The following is a 5,428-nucleotide window of genomic DNA, read 5'->3' as shown; positions in this document are numbered from 1 at the left end:
AGCACAAAGGTGGTCTATTGGCCCGATCCGAAGATTCACTGTGAGATTCGCCTGAGGTCGCCTCTCATGGGGCTTTATTATGAGCAGAAATAAATCTCAGTAAGTCCCGAGTGTTGTTTTTACAAAAGTGCCAAATAACAAACACCAGCGAAGCGCTCATCCGTTTCCATATATGCCGGTGCCGTGCGCAGCTGCAAACCCGTTAAGATTTTCCACAAGTGTCACCTTTGGATGGAGTTGGTAAGGCGCGGAAATAATCATCCTGTAATGGTGGGGTGGAGGGGATAAACCCGGGCCAATACACAAGTCTGCAGTCTGAATACACATCGACACAATCAACATGAGACCTGAAGAGGAATCAGCGGGAAATTGTTCATTTGGGTGACACGCTGATCAGGACTGCACACTTCTGTGGATCCCCACTTCTGCTCAAAGGTAAGCATCATCTTATATTTATTTAAAAAAATAATAATAATAATAGGTATGAATTTAAAATGTAATTATTGCATGGACGTTAGGTCTGCACTTTTGAAAATACATTTAATATTTTTTCTTCAGGAAATGTAAGCTTTTTTGCAACACCGCAAATATTTTTGCACATTTTGATGCTTAAGCAAGAGTTGAAATTACATTGAATTCACGGATATATTATCTGGGTATATTTTATTTGAAATACTTATCCTAACTTATGCGTCAAAGAAAACACCTTTCTAAGGGATTCATAACATTGTTTTCAAATTATTGCATCATGTGTAAAATTTGTAATAAAATGCGCGAATAAAGATGGTATTTTCAGTACATCCCCTGCTTCATTTTTACCTACAACGCCGCAGTCCATCCTGAGGGGAAATTTGTTCCACTTGCTGATTTTAGAAGGAAAACTCGCTGCTCTCAGCAGAATTTAAATTAAAAAGACAACAAATGCAAAAATCCAGCAAAAATAATCACAGCCTCTAAAGATTCATGCAGATTAAATATGATGCTGTTTGGTGATGACGGCAAGCCTTCACAGAAGATTTCTAGCTTTTATGAATATGTTGATTATATTTAATGCTAGGAAACTATTTTGGGTGAATAATGGATGTAGACAATTGTTTTTACAAATTAATGCGAACTTTTTTCTCCTTTCTGCATGTCATCTGTTCTTTTGCTGTTTAGTAACTCTGTGTTGCTGTAGCAAGCAGGAAATGTGGGAGTTGGAGGGACATGGGTTAAGATAATGAACACAGATTCCGGATGTTTCAGAGCAGGCAGGGTGGCTCGGATCAATAGTTTATTATTTGGAGGAGGCAGTGAAGCAACAGAGCCAAATTAAATCACAGCAGGACTCCGAAGGGACAGAAACACTCAGCTGGGTGAGGTCAGTGCTGTCTGTCTGTGGGTGAGAGAAGATGGGAGACACGCCAGCATGGTCCATACGTATGTTTGCACACATGTTGGTATGCAGGTGTAGTTTGCAGTGAGACACTTTGGCAAGAGTTGGGCCAACAAGCATGAGCTCTGCAGCAGAGAGGACTCCTGTGTCTGGGGGAGGTGGAGTGTTTGGCTCTTAACCAATGGTGGCCCAGCAGCTTCAGCTAAAGGTCACATGGTGTGACCTCACACATTCTCACCCTCACCTAAGGCCTGAAGAGAGGTTTTCCACAAGATTCATTACAACCCATCTATAGTAACAGGAAAAAAGCTTCTCTGGCAAACTTTCAAAATAAATCAGAAGATGCCTCGATTTATTGCAACATTTGTGTCTGTTTACTTAGCTCAAAATGAAAAACTAGAAATGCTTTTTTTCATAAAAGCGTCGATCTAAAACAGGGTGAAAGTGTTTTATTTTAGTGAGTTTGGCTGGGAGTAGGTGTGCTGTGGGGAGTTCAGGCCCTGCTCAGCGCCGGTGTCTGCTGCGTGTTTGCTCAGAATACATGTGCCATTCGTGCAGCCGTGTAGGAGCTCCTCTGGCTGTGGAAGCTGGGAGCAGTTGGAGGGCAGGCGGCAGGCTAGAGCGTGTGAAAGCAGATAACCAGGACGGATTTCATGACGCACACACTTCCTGTTCTCTGAAGTTCTATTAAAGAGGGATGAAAACAAAACACACACACACAGATCTGAGTTGTTTTCTCTCCAAATCAATTTCTGCACATTGAGAGCATGCTGAAAAGATCAGCGGAGCAGCTCTCATGGAGCTTGAAGGGAGAGAAAAAAGGCTCCATCATGAGGGACTTGAGAATTTAGATGATACGGTTGATGTTTGAGGGTGAATATCACCTGCTATTTTTACAACTGAATCAAAAATCAGAAGCTCTGCTGCCATCTGGTCAAAAGAAAATATTCAAGTTCCAATAAAGAGGACTCTGAATTAAAGGGATAGTTTGGAAAATTTCAGCTGAGAAATCATCAGTAAAATTCCCCTCAGCTGTTGTAGTCAGATCAGCATGAGTCTATAGAAAAGTAAAGAAATCCTCAGAGTGCAGTTAGACTAACAAGCTAATCAGAAAGACATTGCTGTCCTGACTAGTAGGCTCAACTCAAATTGTCCATCAGACCCGCTTATCATTTGGAGAAGATCCAGGGAAGCCTTTATGTTCACAGTGTCACTTTTCAGGAATTGCATGTTGCAACCTGGAAACAGCTGCAGAGTGTAACTTTTATAAGTCAAAACTGTCAGCATGTCGATACAGTTTAACATGAGAAAACATCCAGCTCCTCTCCCTCCTCCCAGTGGTCCTTCTGCCATCTGCAGAAATACATTGTTCCAGATCAGAAAAAAGCAACCAGACCCAGGAGGAGGGTCTTAGTGCTGTCAGTCGCCCTCATGTGTTCACTGCTTAATGTACGAATGGCAGAGAAAAAACTTGTCATTACAGGAAAAGTTGTTAATCTGCCGTCATCGGTGGCTATACTAACTAACCTGTGCATTCATGGAAGGGGTGGGAAACGAGCTGTAGGCTAGCAGAGAGCAAGGCGCATGGCCTGAGGGGGCGTACACAAGCATGATTAACAGCAGTAAGACTGTTCTTCTTGTTCTGATTGGTTGTTTCTGATGGAACCCAGTATTTCTTCAGATGGCAGTATCACCACTGGCAGGAGGCAGAGGAACTTTATTTTTTTTATGATTATCTGACTCATAATATACTGTGAAGACATTTTTAACAAATAAATAAAAGTCATATTATTTTAAAAAGTTACATACTGCAGTTTTAATGCATACAAATGTCTTCCAGCTCAGACAAGCAGCAGAAAAGATTTAGCTTTTAGCTGTGGACTTTTTTTTAGCATAACAGTGAAGTTTACCACAGAGCGTGGCCGGGCTCTGATGGAGGCCAGTGCTGCTGAAGTTGGGCTCTGATTTGTTTAAGGGCTGAATTTAATCATAATATGAAGATCATCCTTTAGCTTTTTCTGTTGATGAATGTTTGAATGTGTTTTATTTTGTGGTGGGAGACAGAACATTCCTACATAGACAATGAAGGTTTTCATCTTGTCCAAAAACAAAGACAACATCATGATTAGTGCTTTTTCTGGAACTAGAACCGCTTTAGATTGAGACAAGCATGAAAACCACAACACAGAAACAAGTCAAACATGGTTTGAGTATTTCTGCATCTTATTAAGATATGGTTTGTGATTTATAAAAACAAAACAGTGGAGCTCATAACATGAGCCCCCACAGGTTGGTCCATTTGTCAACATGTATTTTAGGAATTTAAAGAGAGTGTCTATCAGTGAGCCTGTGTGATGTTCCACACTGTATGCAACTCATCCCAGACGTGCATCAGATCATTTCTGCTTTTACTGGATGGGAATGAAAACAACTGGAAGATCTACAGGATTTCTATGGGAATAATCAGTTTCAGAAGTCTTCCTCAAGCTTCGTCACGTTAACCCGACAAGTCCAAAGCTGCTAACATTTTAGCCTTATCTACAGAATCGTGTTCAGACACCTGCAGTTTACACAGGCTGCCCCCCTCCTGCACTGTTTTCTGTTTTCTTTGGGCCTGTCATCTACTGTAACAGCTTAATTGACGTTTACCTCAGTTTTGCGGCTGTCAGCCACCCAGAGTCTGAGTTTGAAGAGCAGCTCGGCACGACCGCTTCCCAGACTCCAGCTTTAACTAGAAAATTACACCTGAGCACTTGTGTTTGCTTTAGTGCTTCTTTCATTTCATGTCCCACAATCTTCACAACCCAAGGTGAGTCAGAAAAGGCAGAGGGTAATTGTGGAAAACAGAATCTGAGTCTTTTTTTTTCTTAGCTGCAAAGAAAAAGAACGAACAAAGAAAGTCAGAATGACAGAATCAAAGTACAAGAAGTTCTTCAACTTCTCTTTTGGATTTAGCCTTAAACATCCAACCTAACACTGAACATTTGCGCTCTTGAATTTCTTCAGTCTCTCTGTAAAGATCATGTTCAGTCATGCAAAATATACAAACCTGCCATATTTCTGCGCCGTAGTTTGAAATGATGGCAGGAACAGAGGCAGGAACGCCTGCAGAGTTAATGTCACACTTTACAGACCGAGTCAACGTTCCAGCTGTACAAACACCACATCTCTGAGCATAAAATGAGCAATATTACCGGGAAGCCAAGTAAAGAAAAACACACAATATCACAATTTATTCACCTAATTCCAACTTCAGTTCAGTTCCTGAGTCCAAACAGAAATGTTTTCCAAGAGAAATCTCTGTGCTTTCATGTTGTGTGGTTATGGGACAGATTCTGCAGAAATATGGACACACACATGATTTTAGTTCTGCTGAGTAAATTCTTGTCTCTTTATTCTCTTGTCCTTGTTTGGTTACTGGCCTTTCTGTTCTTATACCACACAGGTGGGCACACACACAAATCTGTGTGGAATGTTGAACATTTTACTTAAATGTATTTGGGTGTGATCCTTTGTGGTATTTCAGGTCACTGTAGCTGTGTTACAATCGGACAGTTTCAGGTTTGATTCCAGCTTCCTCTTGTCTCTGAGCCCCTGGGCAAGGCACTTAGCTTCACGTTGCCTGCTGTTGCATGTGAGGCAGAACTTCATCCAGTCTGTTTGCCGTCACAACGTGACTTTATCTACTCGTCAGCAGTGTTCCAGCAGGGCTTGACAAACTTTGCAACTGTGTTAAAACTCTGAAATGTGAAGACAGAACGTGAGCGGCCATTTAACGTAGCCGAATGTCAATTAGCTGCGTTTTACATTTAATTCTCTAATAAACATAATCCAGGAGAACACAGCTTTCTGAAAATGCTCTTGGCTGTGATTTACAGTCTTGGGAAAGTATTCACACCTTATGAATTTTTTACATTTTGAAGCTTTACAATCACCAAAGATCTTCAGTATTTAATCAATAGAACCCAAATTAATGCACAACTGGGAACTGAAAATAAGATATGGTTCAAATCAGTGGTGGGAAGTAACGAAGTACAAGTACATCGTTACTGT

At 41.1% G+C, this 5,428-nt stretch overlaps 1 long non-coding RNA gene across 1 annotated transcript in view; it reads left to right on the top strand.

Annotated features, from left to right (window-relative positions):
• The first annotated feature begins 208 nt into the window (after positions 1-208).
• LOC106961685 (uncharacterized) overlaps positions 209-5,428 on the top strand; it is a 15,017-nt gene continuing 9,797 nt past the window's right edge. Inside the window, exon 1 of the long non-coding RNA XR_001427825.1 lies at positions 209-435. This is a non-coding gene — a long non-coding RNA (uncharacterized LOC106961685). The remainder of the gene's footprint in view (positions 436-5,428) is intronic.

This window comes from Poecilia latipinna, unplaced genomic scaffold (assembly GCF_001443285.1).
Source record: "Poecilia latipinna isolate Pla-1442-1.1 unplaced genomic scaffold, P_latipinna-1.0 Scaffold1323, whole genome shotgun sequence".
NCBI classification, from domain to species: domain Eukaryota; kingdom Metazoa; phylum Chordata; class Actinopteri; order Cyprinodontiformes; family Poeciliidae; genus Poecilia; species Poecilia latipinna.
Note: the sequence above shows the minus strand (reverse complement) of the source record. Positions and strands in the feature narration are given on the sequence as shown.